The following is a 19,106-nucleotide window of genomic DNA, read 5'->3' as shown; positions in this document are numbered from 1 at the left end:
ACATTGGCTGGGTTTCAGGAACCCCCAGGGGTTCCCTGACCTCACTTTGAGAACCACCGCCCTAACACACAAAGCAGCTCCAGTGATCAGACAAAAGCTAATACTTCGGTCATGTCCCCTGACCCTATGACCTTCCTGAGGCTCAACTCCTCCCTCCTCTCTTCCCTAAATGTGGGCAAGGCTTTCACAGTATGTAACCCTGACACCCTGGGGAGTTGTCAGCAGAAAGTACTGGACAAGAGGAGGATTTTCCTGATCCCTTGGTATCCCATTAATGCTGGGAGGAAGCTTGTCTTTTATTCACTGTGGTCCTACTGTGTTCTGGGCACAGAGCTGGCTCTGGGGACAGAATAATGGATGTGGCATTGGTCCATCCTCTCCAAGCAGACAACTGACCTCACCTTTAACTGCAGGTACTGCAGTTAAAGCAGGGGGTGCTGGAACCCCAAGGAGGGAGGGGCTTGTTGTGCCTGGGGAGGGGCACAGGCTCCCTCTGCGGGAATTCTCTTCCCCAAGGCCCCCTTCAACCTCAGGGCACTCCCAATCTCCCCCTCAACCCAGACACCCTCATCCCCTCTGCACGCTGCAGGCTGCTTAAGCACCTCTGTGATTTCAAGTCCACCAGATGACGGCAAGCGAGAAGGGCAGGTGACTCAATGCTCCAGGGAGCAGCCCTCCACCAATGACACATGGGGAGCTGATCCCTCAGCGCCCTCTCCCTGGGGTGGGATAACTGAGGATCAGCCCCTACAGTGTCCCTGAGGTCCCTAGAGGACCTCAGGGTCACTTGCTGGATTACACACTCTTGGTGGGGTCCCTCCCTTCCCTGCCTCACTTCCCACTCTCCTGCTGGTACTTCCTGGGACCATCTCTTAAATAACTTCCATTTGAACCTTTATCTCAGGGTCTGCTTCTGGGGGAACCAGGAGGTACAGCTTAATAACTTTTTGAATTCTCCAGTACAGAATGCATCTCAGTTCAGTGCGGCACGTTTGCGCGATGATTTGTTTAACATCTGTGCCTCGACGAGGCTGTAAGTACCTTGGTGAGGGAACCGAGACTCTGCTCATTCTCCAGTCGTAAGTACTGAGCACAGGTCTTGGCACATGGCTGTCCCTTGAGAAATGTTTGTTGACTGACCAAATAAGCGAATGATTGATGAAATCTTTCACACCATATGCCAGCTGTCCTAGAAAACTCCAGCCACTGTTGTTACAGAAATATTGTTTCTAGGTCAGGGGTTGGCAGACATTTTCTGTAAAGGACCAGCTAGTAAATATTTCAGGCCTTGGTGCCATACGTTCTCAGTTGCTATCATACCCACTCAATACTTCTATCGTAGCATGAAAGCAGCCATAGGCAATGTGTAAACAAATGGACATGTCTGTGGTCCAATAAAACTTTATTTACACAGATAGGTTAATTAGGCCTGAGGGCCACAGTTTGCCAATCTCTAGTCTCGGACAAAAATATTAATTGTTCCCTGTGGGATATTATTTAAAGTATTATGTTTGGTTCTTGTGGTGAACGCTTGTCTTCCTTTTGAGAACCCACCCCCATCCCACTCGGGAACCCCACCTTTCCCCTCCCTCCGTGTCCATGGGGCTCTTCTGAAGAGTGAGAGCAGATCACCTCAGGGCCTTAGGACCTTGGCTCTGCCCCTTTCCCCGCATCTGGTGACTGGCTGCCCTGTTGGGTTCTGCAGCTGTTCTCACAGTCTGTTTGCTGACCTTGGTCAGGGCCTGGGATCCACCCTTGCTGACCCAACCAGCCCTACGTTGTCTGTGTTGCTCTGTGGAACCTCAAGTCACACCCTCCATCTTGCCCTGCACTTGCGTTGCTCACTTGGAGGCCGCCCCAGCGAGATCACCTTACTCCTTACCTGGCAGCCTCACTGTTAGGTCTGTATTAGTCAGCTCGGGCTGCATAACAAACACCATGGACTGGGTGACTTAAACAACTGAGATTTATTTTTTCACAGTTCTGGAGGCTGGAAGTCTAAGCAAAGTGTTGGCAGGGTTGATTTCTTCTGAGGCCTCTCTCCTTGGCTTGCAGATGGCCACCTTCTCCCTTTGTCTCCACATGGCCTTTCTCTCTGTGTGGGAATCCCTGGTGTCTCTGTGTGTGTCCAAATTTCCTCTTCTTATAAGGACATCAGTCATATTAGATTAGGGCCTACCATATGACCTCATTTTAATTTAATCACCTCTTTAAAGACCCTATCTCCAAATACAGTCACATTCTGAGGTACAGAGGGTTAGGACTTCAACATATGAATTTTGGGGGCTACAATTCAGTCCATAACAAGGTACGCTGTCCACATCTCCCACTGAAAACTCTGATCCCTGCACCGCCCAATGGAGATAAGGGGACCCAGCATCTAACTTAGGCCTCTCTCCACCTAATGACATCAAGCCTGCATTTTAATTCTACTAATTACTCCACTTTGGAACAGGACCACCCCTGTTTAGTGATCTCTGATTTCCAAAGGGGAATTGGAACACCAGCCCTCCCCGTTTCACCTTTCTCCTCATCCCAATACGCTCACCTCTGGGATTTTGGTCCAGAGGGAGGAATGCAGGCATATCCGACTGTTTTTCATTTTCAGAATAGCATTGTGGATAACAGCATTTGGAACTAGTGGGCCTGGCTTCTAATCCAGCAAGATCTTTAACCTTCCAGCACTTTAGTCTCCTCATCTGTAAAATGGGATAACAATGAGAACTATCCCAAAGTTTGTTGTAAGGATTAAATTAATTAATACATATAAAGTGCACAGAGCTTTAACATATATGAATCAATACATATGCATACATTTGTATACATTTATGATATCTATAAAGTGTCTGGTGCACAGAAAGCCCTCAGTACGTGTGACCATTGGTATCCTGACCTCTGCCCTTCTGCCTCTCACCTTGCCCAAGGCAAGAAGGGCTGCCCTTACTCCCCTTCCTGTGTGTCCTCCTACCTCATATCTGTCCCCTCCCAGAGGGAGCATTGGGTCCTCCCCACTCCTGTGGGGCCATAATGGTGTGGTGACTTCAGGGGAGCATGTTTAATGGTGGGGGCAGCATATAAAAATATGTTGATTTAAGACTTTACATATGAGTATTCCAGGCACTGGACTGATCCTATGAGAAGACACAGACATTTAAGAATGTCTGTGTTCCTCCCTCCTAGAGTGCCATGTAGAGCATTTTTCAGTGCTGGAGGCATGTCAGAGAGACCAAGTTCAAATCTCGGCTCTGACCTTAACTACCTGTGTGTCCCGAGCACATTGCTTTGCCTCTCTGAGCCTCAGTTTACTGATCTGTATATTGGGTTCATGCCAGAGTTGATAAGACAATGCATATAAAATGGGTTCGCGTATAATGGGTGTTAAATAAGGTTATAGATAAGATCAACAGTCTGAAGGTACACCTGATCATGTAGATAAAGAGGCTGCTACAGGGCCTGCTGTGCACACAGTAAGCACAGCCTCTGAAATGCTTGCGGAGGTACACACAAGACGGGGCTTATGGAATGCTGAATTGGTACTAGCCACTTCTGTTGCAGGGGAGGAAATTGGAACAACCCAAATGTCAGACGTAAGCCTGGAACTGAAGTCACTGCCCTGGGGAGATTAAATCCCACCCCTACCCGCCCTCACCCCAGGGAACCAGGGGAGCTGGGGCAGCATCTCTTGGTTGCTGAGCACACAGAGGACAGAAGCAGCCTATCTGTCAGCTGTGCTTTTAGGATGAAAACCAGGATTTAATGTTTGGGGCCATCAAGATGCCAAGGAGGATTCACTGCCAGGCCAAACCTGGGTTCTGTCCAAAAGCCACTTGCAAGACAGCGGGGAAAATGTGATGGTCACAAGCCAGGCCTTGTGACGATGGGGGTTTTGCCTTCCGTTTTCCATCCACCTGGGGTGTCTATGGTGGCCTTTCTCTGGAGTCTGGCTGTCGGGGGGCTTGGGGAGTGGGGAGTCTCCGGTTTTCCATCCCGAGAAGGATTTCTTTCTTCCGGGTTGCGGCGAAAATCAGCAGTGTCTGGGCCGGGAACACAAAATAGGAAGTGGCGCTCCCCCATCCCGAGTCCCCCACGACCTCCCCTGACTGCCACAGCTGTGACGCTGAGCCTCGGATTGTCCCGCTATTGATCCCCCCTCCCGTAATGAACTGTAACAACAACTCCATTACTCTGTGCTCGCCCATTGGCTAAGGATAATATAAAATTAGCCAGCGTGCATGGGGCCTCTTAGGATCGATTTCCCTACTCAGATTACTTGTTACGAAAGAATAGAGCTGTCTCCCCCGTAATTGAACAAGTTAACTCCTTGTCTCATAAAATGTAAGCCAGTATTGATTGGCTGTTGTTGGCGTACAGAGGGGGCTTGGAGATGCGTGGGAGCGCCAGGGCCTATGCGGATGCTCTTCCCCTCCCCCACCCCTCCCTCGTGGCCCCGCCCCCCTTAGCTTTAGAGGGTAGGGCCTCAAGGCTGAGGCTGGATCCTTGGTCTGAAGAGTTATGGGGAGGGGGTCTCTGAGCCCCGGTTTCACACCCTCGGTCCCCGTCTTTCTAAGCCAAGGATGTTTATGCGTGTCAGAACACCTGGGGCTCTGGACGTACATGGACCTGGGTTCAAATCCTAGCTCTGTCAAATGCTAGCCACGTGACCTTGAGCCGGGCACCCAGCCCCTCTGTTTATGGGGATAGTAGCAGTAACCACCTGAGAGGTTACTGAAGAGGGTCAGATGAGCTAACTCATGTACAAGGCCAGGCACGCAGGCAGGCATAGGCAGCTTGAACCAGGAATGGCTATTAGTGTTCTTGTGCTTGTTTTAATTTATGTCAGTAATAGAAACCCATTAAGGTAACATATGAAATTAAGACACACATGGTTTTCTGTTGGGTGGGTGAATGGAGCCTTTAAGGAGTGGGGGCAGAAAGCCTGGTTTTAAATACCTCTGACCATCTTTCATGTGCGGTCAGAAACCACAGGCGTCGTGATGGGCAGGCTTATTCTGACATGTTTTCAAACCGGAGAGAAGACTCTGTCATTCCGGAAAGGCAGGGGCTCGCCTCGCCGACCACAGGAGCTTGCCAACCCCAGCTGACCCCAGCACCCCTCCCCCGAAAGCGTGGCAGCCCCATCATCTTACAGCCTCGGTGGATGTGGTCAATGAGACCACCTGCCACCAGGAGAGGGCTCGCGTTCACTGGATTTGGGACCATTTCCCAAGGCCCGCACATCAAACGGCAGTGGGCAATGTGTGCCTAGGAAGGCTAATTTTTCAAGGCTATCGTCTCCCTACTGACTTTGGCTGGGATGTCAAAGGCAGAAGGACGCAGGAGGCAGTGAGGAAAGGAAGTAAACAGCAACCTAGGACCCAGGTCTGGGTTCATGGTGTAGGCTCATGGAAGACAGCAGCCACCGATTACGGTATGGACAGATTTTGCCTTCACCTAGGTGTGAGGTATAAGGTTCGTTCTATAGCTGGGAAGAATAGTAAACTCACTCAGGAATGACCTCTATATTAGCCATGCAATTTGGGAATTTTTTTTCTAATAATAATATGTCAGTAGTAATAATACCAACATACACTGTGTGGGCTTACTATGTGCCAGGCTCTGTTCTAAACACTTGACCAGGGTTCCCTTACGGAAACCTGCCAGCAACCCTCTATCTAGGTGGCATTATTACTGTAACGGGCGTCACTTGGTTGAGACCTGCTCTCTGCACAGGCTATGGGAAGGGTACTGTACGGTCATCTCAACGATGCTCGCCATGTGGGAGATAACATTTCCACTTTCTAACGAGCCAACAGGTTAATCACCTTGCACACAACTATTAAGGAGAACTGGGTTTAAAACTTAGGAATGCCAGCCTCAGAAGCCGGTGCTTGAAGCTACTTCACTTCACTGTATCTCTCTGATGTGAAAATTAAGACTGATGAAGGTGAGGGGGGGAGGAAAGAAGGGAGGAATGAAAGAAAGACGGAAGGAAGGCAGGGAGGGAGGGAGGGAGGAAGGAAGGAAAGACTGCCAGGTGTGTCACAGGCCGCAGGAGGCTCTAATCCCAGTTCTTAGATTGGATGCTGAGTCACGGTGGCCCGAGCCCACCCCGTGGCTGAGCTTTCTTAACTGAGTGCGGTTCTCAGGTTCTTGCTATGAGTTTAAACAATCACATTTATTCATTTCAGAGAAGAATCTTGCTTTTCCGATGGAATGAATTCATTTTTAAGTATACAAGTGATATATGCCTATTATAGAAAAAGTTGGAAAATAGAGACAACCGAAAAGAAAATTAAATGATCCACAGATCCACACTCTCACCCTTGTGATGACCACTGTTGTTTATTTTGTTGTATGTTATTCCAGACTGTTTTCCTATTTGGATGAAACATGCACGCACGTGTACACACACACACACATTTAACCCAAATGGGACATTATTCATCCTATTTTGTGACCTACTTTTTACTCAGTGCTGTACTTTGGACACCTTATCTTGTCAATGACTGAAATTCTAAATCACCTCTTGTAAAAACTACACAGGGCAGTTTTTTCAAACTGCAGCTTAAGACACATCAATGTGTTCAAAAATCAATTTGGTGAGTCAAAATCAATATTTAAAAATAAATGAAACAGGGACTTCCCTGACAGTGCAGTGGTTAAGCATCTACCTGCCAGTGCAGGGGACATGGGTTCGATCCCCGGTCTGGGAGGATCCCACATGCCGCGGAGCAACTAAGCCTGTGCGCTACAACTACTGAGCCCGCGCGCCACAACTACTGAAGCCCACGCACCTAGAGCCCATGCTCCGCAACAAGAGAAGCCACTGCAATGAGAAGCCCGTGAACCGCAATGAAGAGTAGCCCCCGCTCACCGCAACTAGAAAAAGCCCGTGTGCGGCAATGAAGACCCAACGCAGCCAAAAATAAACAAATAGATAAATTTATATAAAAAAATAAATGAAACAGAAAAGAATATCATTGCACAGAAGAGAAAAATATTAGTGTGTATTGCATTAGTGAAGATCATTATTTTTATAAATGCTCTGTGTATTAAACATATAGGTATATATTGGGTTGTAATATAATATGTATCTCTTATGTGAATTCCAGTCAAAATTTTTGAAAATTTCTGATATGCTCTCAGTAGAATTTGGCAGAATCCATTTAACCCATCTACTATTCTTGAACATTTATGTTGTTTGTACACTGAATTTTGCATGTTTGTCTATTTATTTCCTTAGGATTTCTAATGGAATTAGAATGGGTCATAAGGGTGTGTCCATTTTTAATGTGTCTTCCAGAAAGAATGAGCCAAGGTATATTCCCACTGGCTGGGTATGAGGGCACCTGTTTACCCATCCTCTGACCACCACTAAGTTTATTATCATTTAATATTTGCCAACCTCATATTATTAAGAATAGTAACTAGCATGCTTTGCAGTTTAATCTGTTCCAGGCTCTGTGTGAAGTGCTTCATTAACTCATTATCTCCTTCGAACCTATGTTATCCTTCTGAAATGAGTGCAACTATTATTCAGTTTCGCAGATGAGGAAGCTAAAGCTCCATAAAGTCCAAATCCTGACAAAGGAGGATTTAAATTCAAACCCGATTGCAAAAGCCATGCACACCTTTCATTGTTCTCATCGACCTCTCTCATTGTCATCATTCATAACATAGCATACCTAGCGAGACTGAGGATCTTCCATATGCTTATCAAATAGTGCTGATTAAAAATATTTTCAAATACATTTGAATGGTTCTTCAGAGTCCTGGCATTGCATCATGTAGGTTGCAGTGTCCAAGTTTTGGCCCCAGGATTTAAAAAAAAACAATTTCTTAAACTGGGTATGCATTCAGCAGGGATGGTCTTGGAGGATCTGGAAAGCACAGGATAAACAAGCAATATCTTTCTGAAGCCTTAATTTAACTCACCAATTTGAGGGGAAATGTTATTTTGATATCAACATAACCACTGATTTGATATAGAGTACAAAAATTTTAAAGTTAAAACACAGAACTTCGAAGAAATTTAATCTTGCTGCAGGGAGTTGTAGCAATCAGTATAAAAGCTAGGTTCTGCTGTGGTAACAAAAGATTCCAAAATTTCAGTGTCTTAAAAAAACAGATATTTATTTCTCCCTGACCCACCGTATCTATTGCCTATTGTCTGGGGCTCTGCTCTGTTGCATGCATGCTCCTTCCAGGATGCAGGCCAATGGAGCAGCCTCCATTTGGAATAGTGCTTGTCACTGTGGGAAAGAAGAAAAGTGAGCTTTGGAGGGTTTCATGCCAGCAATTAAATGCTTAGCCCAGAAGTGACATATGTGACTTCCACTGGAAAGTTTTTGGCCAGGACTAGTCACATTGTCCCACCCAACCACAAGGAAGCAGGAAGTACAATCCTACCATTTACTTGAAATGTAAAAGGTCAGACATATTTGGGGAATGGCATAATAATTACCATGGTTGTTTAGGCTCTGCCTCCATTTTTCTCTTGTTCTCCGATGGTCTTCTGAGGAGGAAAACAAGGTTATTCATCAGAAGGTGAGAAGACAACATCAGAACTTCTATATCTCCTATTTAAAAAAAAAACAACAACAAGGTAAAAGATTATCTCTCTATCGTGTAATAGAAGTGTGGAGGTAAGCAGTCTGGAGCTTGTGTGATGTTCCATGGTGACGAGGATCTAGGGTCCTTCTATCTTCTTGTTCCACTATCATGGTTCTACCTAATGGTTCAGGAAGACTGTTCAACTCCAGCCATTATGTTTGTATTCAAGCCAGCAGGAAAGAAAAATTTTTTAAAAAATTAACAGCTTTATTGAGATATAATTCACATGCTATACAATCCATGCATTTAAAGTATACAATTCAATGGCTTGTAATATATTCAGGAGTATGTGAAACCTTTATCATAGTCCATTGATTTTAGGGCATTTTTGCCATCTCCAAAAGGCACCCTGTGTGCATTAGCTGTCACCCCCTCTACCCTCAACCTCCTCCAGCCCTAGGCAGCCACAAATCTACTTTCTGTTTCTATAGATTTCCCCATTCTGGGCAGTTCATATGAATGGACTCATGTAATTATGTGGTCTTTTGTGATTGGTTTCTTTCACTTAGCATAATGTTTTCGAGGTTCATGCATGGTGTAGCATGTATCAGTATTTCATTTTTTTTCTTGACCGAAAATATTCCCTTGTATGGATATAACACATTTTGTTTATGCATTCATCAGTTGAGAGACATTTGGGTTGTTTCCACATTTTGGCCTTTATAAATAATGCTTCTATAAATATTCATGTACAAGTTTCTGTATGGACATATGTTTTCATTTCTCTTGGATATATACCTAGGAGTGGAATTGCTGAGTCAAACAGTAACTCTATGGTTAATTATTTGAGGAACTGCCAGACGATTTTTCAAAGCTGCTGCACCATTTTACATTCCTACCAGCAGTGTATGAAGGTTCCAATTTTCCCACATCCTCACCAATATTTGATTGAATTTTTGATTATAGTCTCCTAGAGGGTGTGAAGTGGTATCTCACTGCAGTTTTGATTTGTATTTCCTTGATGACTGATGGTATCCTGAAGCTTTTCATGTACTTATTGGCCATTTGTATATCTTTTTTGGAGAAACGTCTATTCATCTCCTTCGGCCACTTCTTAAATTGGGTTGTCTTCGTAAGAGGTCTTTATGCATCCTAGATACAATCCCTTATCAGATATATAATTTGCAATTTTTTTTCCTATTCTGTGGGTTGTCTTTTCACTTGCTTATGTTCATAGAAGGACAAAAGTTTTTAGTTCTGTTGAAGTTCAGTTTATTTTTCTCTTTCACTGCTCATGATTTTGGTATCATACCTAAGAATCCTTTGCCAAGTCTAAGGTCGTGAAGAATTTCCCTCATGGTTTCTTCTGTGAGTTTTATGTTTTAGCACTTACATTTTGGTCTTTGATCCATTTTGAGTTAATTTTTATGTGGTATGAGGTAGGGATCCAATTTAATTCTTTTGCATGTGGCTATCCAGTTGTCCCAGCACCATTTATTGAAAATATTATTATTCCCTATTGGATAGTCTTGGTATCCATGTTGAAAATCAGCAGGGTTGCAGGATACAAGATCAATATGCCAAAATCAATTGTATTGATGCACCTAGAGTGAACAACCTGAAAATGAAATTAAGAAAACAATTCAATTTATAATAGCAACTAAAAGAATAAAATACTTAGGAATAAATTAAGTGGAATAATAATCAAGTAATAAAATTAACAATAAAATAGGTTAAAATAAATAAATTTGATAAATAAATTAATAAAATAAGTGAAAGATGCATCCTATGAAAACTATAAACATTGTTGAAAGAAATTAAAGAAAATGTAAATAATTGGAAAAAGATTCCATGTTCATAGATTGGAAGATTTAACATTGTTAAAATATCTCTACTCCCCAAACTGACCTATAGATTCATTGTAATCCCTATTAGAATCCCAGCTGACTTCTTTACAGAAATTGACAAGCTGATTTTAAAATTCAGAAGGAATTGCAAGAGACCTCAAATAGTCAAAACAATCTTGAAAAAGAAGAGGGAAGGAGGAAGACTCGTGCTTTCAGATTTCAAAACTTACTTCAAAGCAATGGTAATCAAGAGAGTGTGGTTAATATATGTATATGTATAACAGATTCACTTTGCTGGACACCTGAAACTAACACAACATTGGAAATCAACTATACCCCAATAAAAATTTAAAACAAAACAAACAAAAAACCAGTGTGGTGGGGCTTCCCTGGTGGCGCAGTGGTTGAGAGTCCGCCTGCCGATGCAGGGGACACGGGTTCGTGTCCCGGTCTGGGAGGATCCCGCATGCCGCGGAGCGGCTGGGCCCGTGAGCCGTGGCCGCTGGGCCTGTGCGTCCGGAGCCTGTGCTCCGCAAGGGAAGGGGCCACAACAGTGAGAGGCCCGCGTACCACAAAAAAAAAAAAACAAAAAAACCCAGTGTGGCACTGGCACAAAGAGAGACATGTCGTTTAACAGAATGGAATTGAGAGTCCATAAGGAAATCTATTTTTTATCTAAAACTTGGGAAATAAATGAGAGTTTAACAATTTTTAAATCTACAGACTGCCACTGATTCTTTCATTCTGTCCTATGTCATAAAGGCTGTATGTACCATAAACTCTAGAAGGCATCCTTAGGGGAAGAGTGGAGGTCACCACGGGGAGGGGTGGACAGTTTCTCTCTTACCCATTTTTTGGTTTGTTTTCAGTGCATTTTGAGGACATGTGCATGTGTCCTGTTAATTGGATGTACAGATGATCTTATCTTGTTTTAGTGAAATCAGCCTTCACAAAAGGGACAAGTGGTCGAGGAAGATTTCTGCAAAGAAACCAAGATTAATGTTAACAATGATGATGCCAGTAGAAGAAAAGAAGAACAGGGCCATTCTGTCATGTCCTCTCCTCACACAGGCTTTTGACCAGCCACCTGAGGAGATGAAAACAATGGTTATCTAATAAGATCTGAAATAAAATCCAATTGTTTGGCCAAAACCTATTGAAATTATCAAAAAGATTTATTTACATCCCTATAGCTGATAACAACCTATCCCTAAGGGGATATTGTGCTGTGAGATATTAGCTAATGAGAGGATGTAGCCCTCACAATTAGAAAAACATTTTAAAATACTGCTCATTTCATCATCTCATGGTTTCAAAAATTTATGTTTTGTGTATAGGCATGCTTTATAATGTTCAAGCATTCACGCCTTCACTCAACAAAGCATGGATCTGGAGACCCTGGGGATATAGTAATAAAGCAATCATGTGGCTCTCATGGAGCTGATATCCTCATGGGGAGAGGCCAACAATAAAGAAAAAGCATAGAGAATATAGTGTCCACTATAGATTTAAAAAATTTGGTAACCACATGCCTAGATATTTAAACATGCTCCTTTGTCATGGATGTTATTTTGAAGGAAAAGTTTGAGAGGTACTAAGAGTAAACCTAACTCCAAAATAGTGACGGCTTAACACTCACTATCCTCCCAACCCCTGCCAATGCTCACTTCTGTTCACCCTTCTTCTCTTGTATTATCTTGAATAAAATAAAATTCCAAGAACCAGCATTATGGTGGTTTTGATATACATATTAGTCATCAATTGATGTATTACAAATTGCCATGAATTTAACAGCTTAAAACAACACCTACTTATTTTATCACAATTTCTGTGGGTTAGGAATCCAGGCACGGCTTAGTGAGGCTGTCAACCAAGACTGCAGTCAAGGGGTTGGCCAGGTTGGAATTTCATCTGAAGGCTTGACTGGGGAAGGATCTACTTCCAAGCTCACGTGATTGTTGGCAGAATTCAGTTCCTTGGGGACTGTTAGACTGAGGGTCTCAGTTTTTGACTGTTGGTCTCAGTTTTTGACTGTTGACCTGAGACCACCCTCAATTCTTTGCCACATGGGCCTCTCCAACATGGTGGCTTGCTTCAGCAACACCTGCAAGCAATAGAGAAAGCCCACTAGAAAGATGGATTCACATTCCTATGTAACTCAATCACAGAAGTGATATCCTGTCATCTTTGCCATATTCTTCTTTCTTTTCTTAATTAAAATTTACTTTTGAGATAATTGTAGGTTCTCATGTAGTTGTAAGAAATAATACAAAGAAATCCTGCGTACCCTTTATGCAGTTTCCCCCAATGGTGACATCCTGCAATATCACAGGTGGGATATTGACATTATGCAGTCAAAATACCGAACATTTCCATCATCACTAGGATCCCTCGTGTTGCCCTCGGTGGCTGTATCTGCTTCTCTCCCATCCCCACCCTGTCTGTAATCTCTGGCAACCATTTAATGTGTTCTCTATTGCTATACTTTTGTCATTTTATGAATGTTATGTAAATGCACTTGTATAGTATATGCATACATTTACATCCCTCCTTTTTTTTTTAAACAGACTGCTTCAGGAATCAGAGCTAAACTCAGAGATAATGTTCCTAAATTGACACAGTGCCACATTTTTTTCTGTCACATTAGTCTGGCATATTGGTCTGATTTTTTTTCTTTTAATTATCAAATCACCCCTTATGTAGTCAACAGTTTCATTTACAAAAACTCGTTCCAACTTACTGAATTCGGTTGGATTCCCTGGAAACTGACTCTGAGGTGGAGGCTTGTGTATAGATGGGCCTTTGGGGTTTGGACCCAGTAGACACCCCTGTAAGGAAGTGAGGAAGGCAGGTTTGGGCAGGAGAAGCTGCCCCAAGGGGCGGTTGCAACTGAGGCTTCAGCAGCTCACCTTACAGGGAGCTCTGAAACCAGACAGTTTTTCAGAGTTGTCCCAAATTAAGGAAGGCGGCTGGACCCTATATACCTCCATTCTAGTTCCTTTGATTCTTCATATACATTTTATTTTATTTATCTTTTATATTTATTTATTTTTGTTTTATTTTTAAAATTTAATTTAATTTATTTATTACACGGTAGGTTCTTATTAGTTATCTATTTTATACATATTAGTGTATATATGCCAATCCCAATCTCCCAACCAGCCCCCCTCCGGCCCGCTTTCCCCCCTTGGTGTCCATACATTTGAGTGAAGTAAGTCAGAAAGAGAGAAACAAATATCGTATATTAATGCATATATGTGGACTCTAGAAAAATGGTACAGATGAACCAGTTTGCAAGGCAGAAATAGACACAGATGTAGAGGACAAACGTATCATATACATTTTAGAATCACCTCGTAGATTCCTACAAGGCATGCTGCTGAGATTTTGATTCGAATTGCATTTAATCCATAAATCTATTTGGTAGGAATTGACACATTCAGAATTTTGGATCTTATCGTTAAACATGATTTATTTGGTCCTTGATTTCTTTTATCAGTGTTTTATAGTTTTCAGCCTACAGATCTTCACTTTCACCATATCGGAAGCAAAGCGAAAGTCCCTCCCAGACTTCAGGGAGGAGATTACATCAGGGATGAATACCAGGGGATAGAGATCATTGGAGGCCAAGTTAGAGTTTGCCTGCCATACATCTTTGGGTGGTAGTGACCCTCATAACTTCCTGGCTAAGAGGGCTGTGGTGTTCATGGACCCCAGTGCTCTGAGACTAAGCCCTCCGAGTGGTTCAGAAGTAGGAGAGATAAGTGGGGGGAGCCCAGCATGTGTGCGTGACCTGGTCCTAACCTCCCTGCCCACCGCATCTCTCTCAGTCCCTCCACACTATGCCTTGTACACATTCCATGCTCTCCTGCTTTTGCCCCTTACTGAGCCTTCAGCCTGGAATTAGATCACCCACTTTCTCCATGTACCAAAAACCTGACACTCAATCTGAGCCTAGGCTCAAAGGCCACCTCCTCCAGGAAGGAGTCCTTGAGTCCTTGGAAGACTCAAGCTCTTCTCTGAGTTTCTACAATATTCTGATCATACCCCGTGCATGACACATTTCATTCTGCCTCGTTTTTTAATCATTTGTGTAGGAATGAGTAACATTCTTGCTCTTGTGACGGTAGACCGGTTCAGGCAAAAGCGTACTTTATGGGCTCACAAAATGGAAAAGTCCAGGGGTAGACTGACTTCAGGCGGTTGGATTCAAGGGCTCAGACAGCAGTATCAGGACCCAGTCTCTCTCCATCATTCTGCTCCACTCTCCCCTTTGGGCCCTTCTTGGCGCACAGGGGCAGCAAGGTGCTTCCCAGACCTAAGCCAACGAAATCTACCTCCAGTCAAAAGAGGGAGGGCCCCTTTCTGCCCACAGAGGGTCCCGGCTTGTGACTCACGGCTGTGACTAAACCACGTGTCCATCCCTGTACCAATCATGGAGGCCAGGTGACATGGCATTAGTCAAGGTGAGGCTAATGTCCCCGAGAAAATCCAGGACACTGGAACCAGAAGGCACAGAAGCGGATGTTCGGTGGTGCCGAAGTCTGTGGTGTCCCCACAGACTGTGAGACCCTGGAAGGCAGGAACTTTGGCCCTTTGTTTTTTGTTCCAGCACCTGGCCCAGAGCTTAGCACATACTTAGACTCTACATGTGGAGCCAATGTTTGTCCAGCAAATAGACGCAGCAGAACGGACTAGAATAGGAGTTGGCCAGCGTTTCCTGTAAGGGGCCAGATAGCAAATATTTCCAGCTTTGGGGGTCTGCCTGTTGCAGCATACAACAGCCACAGACAACACAACGGAGGGATGTGGCTGTGTTGTAATAAGACTTTATTTATGCACACTGACCTCTGAATTTCATGTTAGTTTCACGTGCGTGTCCGGAAATAGACCGGGCTCACGAAAGGCCCGTAAGCTTCCTTTTGCTGCTTCCGGGGAATAAGGAGCGCAGGTCAGTAGGCAGAAAAATAACCCACCACGGGTGTCACACCCTCCCGCAGTTTCACACCTTGCCGACTTTGTGTGAGGCCCGTGAGGCCCATTGTTGTGCCATCAACACGTGAAAAGGTAACATTTAATTTAGGTCGCGCATCTGGAGCGGGCGAGGCGCCTTCATCAGGCGGTATTTAAATTTCTGTGTTCCACACCAGTGCCTCTAAAATTGTTAAACTGCGTCGCCCTTGCAGCTTTATTAAACCTCGTCCGTTCTAGCCAAGCGTGACGAACGAACGAGCAGACTTTCTTCCGAGTGGAGTAGATTTGCCGGGCGGGATGCCGCTCCCTCCCGGCCGCTCCTGGGAAGCCAACGCCGTCCCGGCCCCTGGGCCCTTTGTGCGGGCGCCTGGCGCCCAGCAATTGTGTCTCTAATCAACTGCCTCTAAGCAGGTGAGCGTTTATCTCAGTCAGTTACCCCTTATAATTACTGTATTGAACCTAGTTGTCTATAAAATGAATGGTTTGTTCAGACACTTTACCCAAAGAGTTCATTAGGGGTTAAACAAAATGCAATCCCATTTGCAAAGAGTATAATAAATTGTTTCATCTGTGAATTTAGCTGTTCTCCCTAATGCAGACATGGATGTTACAGTGGCTTTCCCTTGATAGGGTTATGGGTTAATGAAATGCCTTTTCTGTTGCTTATTTTCCTCTCTTCTGTGCTGAGTGATAAGTAGCTAACCAACGAAGCTTGTAATTACAATCTTACAGAAACCGGGCCGATCTGTATATAAATCTCACCATCCAATTACAAGATGTAATAATTTTGCACTCAAGCTGGTAATGAGGTCTAATACTCGTGCATGCGATAATCCCCTCTGGATGCTGGCTTGATCAGATGTTGGCTTTGTAATTAGACGGGCAGAAAATCATTATTTCATGTTCAGGAAAAAATTAGGTTGGTGGGAAGTTAATTTTCTCACCGCTCTCTGAAGCGTAGACAAGAATTTAATGATTTAATCATGATTGTTAGCTCTTTTGCAATCAATTTGTAATGATTGTGTAGCAACTCTCTTCAAGGGAAGCTGGTTTGGAGAGGAGTTTGCAAACAGCTGTCCAGGGGGGCTGGCCTTCGAGGGATGCTTGACGCCAGGCCATTAAACCTGTCTTCAGCGTGACTGACAGGATGTGGGGAGGCCCAGCCTTCCAGCTTGCAGATGTGCGCCCCTTCCAGCAGGGTCTGAGGAGATAGAGCATCTTAGCACCAGAGGCTGCCAGGGTTCTGACTCCATCCTCAAGGAATGGGATGCAGGCTCCCTAGCTGCCCAAGCCTGGGGAATAATTTTGTTGCTGTCATGCGCTGTAGATCCCGGTTTACAAACTCAAGTGTGCGAGCTACGGCGTATTTTTCCACTTTTTAAAAATTTACTGAATTCTGACTTGGAGACTCATGCTGCCCGGTTGGTGGGAGCTATAACTTAACAGATAAATTGAGTTCTCTACCCCACCTCCTGAGAAAGGTTGACATCCAGGACCGTGCACAGTGCAAAGGCCCTTCCTGTCTCAGCCTGCACAGTCCCTTCAGGCTCTGAGACCATGCAGCTCCCCTTCCAGAAATGAGACACAAGAACCTTTGGGGAGGCTGAGAGCCGTGGGCCTAAGGTCCAGCCTCCAGAGCTGGGTCAGTTAGGCAGGCAGGCCCTGTGAGGTTTCACATCCATGGGGACCAGGAGCCAGGTTCTGACTTAGAGCAGTTTCCCTGCCCAGGCCTCAGGCCAGCTCACTGTTTCCCAAGTTCAGGCTCCTCTGAGAGGCCGCCAGCTCACCCCAATGACCCCATCCCATCCCTTCAATAACTTTACCTTTTTCAAAGGATCAGAAGTGCCTTTAACTTCAGGCATCTTCCGTGTGAAGCCCTGCTGAAACTCCTGAGGCTGAGACTTGCAAAGCCTGCCTACCTGCTTGAAGGAGAAGACAGAGGGAGAACAAACTCTAATTAATATTTCAATAAATTATTTTCCTGTATTGACTCAGACCTCCTCCTGTGTGTTCACTGGATGATTTATTTTCTGAGCGCCCCAAACACATTTTCCCTCCCGATATTGGATGGTGTGATTATCACTTGGAGGTGTCTGGTTGTTCCATCCAGTTCAATTCTAGAAGTGTTTATTATGCTCTAGCTAGATGCCTAAGGCTGAGCAGAGGATATCCTGTGTGTGTGTGTTGGGGGGGTGGGCAGTGATAAACAGTATTAACATTTATTACTCATTTCATTTTATTGAATTTCCTTGACTCCATCCATGGTAAAATGCATCATTATTTTACGTACTAAGAAAGTAAAAAGTTATTGCCAAAGAAGATACGTATAGTGCTTCTTTAATCACTTAGAATGTTTATCTTGTACTTAATGACAGGCTCTTTCATAGTTATATAAACATAGATTTTTATCATGGATCATTCATTTGCACACATAAAAAGGAAATATGAGTGGAATAAATTGGCGAAGATATTCCAGAACCACCTTCATATTCAGAGACCAAATTTTCTGAGCTCAGTGTCTTTGATGTCTGTGTTTTCTTAAAAGAAGGCTGCACTATTATCTTCAGGAATTTCTTCCAAGCAATGACATCTTTGTGCACATTTTGGTGACCATGTGCAGTTAACGCCAGTGATGTCACGATTGCTCCTGGCCAACACCCATCCCAATCTCGATGTTAAGATGTGTAACAAAAAATGCTTATCTCAAAATTGATGAAATACAGTAAGTATCTGGCCTTGGACAAAAGTACAGTTTTTCAACCAGGGCAGGTGGAGCGAAGACAGAGAGACTCTGGGGCAGGCTGTGGTGAGTGGGAAAGAGAAAGCTCAGGTCCGGGCTAGCACGTTTTCAACAGAGTAAGAGGTGAAGTCAGCTGTGCAGCTGGGGCGGAGGGCCGGTAGGGCTGAACTCTGAGTTCCAGAAGCTCAGAGTCACTCTAAGGCCTCCTTATGGGATGAGGAAGGTGGCTAGAGCCCTTGAATGTCCCTGGCTAGTTCTAGCGACACCGGAAGCCCAGAAGAAACGAGGAGGAAGCTGATGTTGGTGAGCCTCTAGCATTGAGGGCGAGCAAGACAAATGGGGCATGAGAGTGGGTCCCATCGAAATGGTTGGCTAAAGTTTCCACCCCTGGCAGGTGGATTTCCTGGCTACTCCATGCTCATTCCCTCTACTGGGCCTCTGCCCATGCTGTCTGTCCCACCTGGATGCCCTTGTGCATTACTTCTCTTTCTCCAAGTACTGCTGTAATGCCTTTTACTATCCCTAGGGAGTAACTTGGCTTGAGGCATTGCCCCCTATTAAAATATAGCTTCCTGAGAGGCTTTTCAGTTTGAATTACACTGTCTCTCACTCTCAGTGCCCAGTCGCCCTATGCTTGTTTTCCATTTCCTTGTTTTTGTATGTTCCCTCTCGCCAGAGGACCTTTGCACATGCTTATCCTACTACCAGGACATCTCTTTCCTTCCCTGCTCATCTTTCAGGTTTGGGCTCAAGTAGCATCTTCTCAGGGAAGTTTTCCCTGTAGCCTGAGCTGATTACCCCTTCCAGTTATGGGTCTCGCTAGGCTATGTGACTTTTCTGGAGGACTCTTTGTCACACAGTTGCAAATTACATTAGTTACATGTCTTCAAATATCTGTATCTCCACTAGAGTTTTAGCTCCTAGAGTGTTAGGGCAGGGGCTGTATCCACTTTGCTTCGCAGACCTAACACACTGTCTGCATGTGGATAGTT

The sequence above is a fragment of the Physeter macrocephalus genome, chromosome 17, assembly GCF_002837175.3.
Source record: "Physeter macrocephalus isolate SW-GA chromosome 17, ASM283717v5, whole genome shotgun sequence".
Classification (NCBI taxonomy): Eukaryota; Metazoa; Chordata; class Mammalia; order Artiodactyla; family Physeteridae; genus Physeter; species Physeter macrocephalus.
This window is presented reverse-complemented; position numbering follows the sequence as displayed.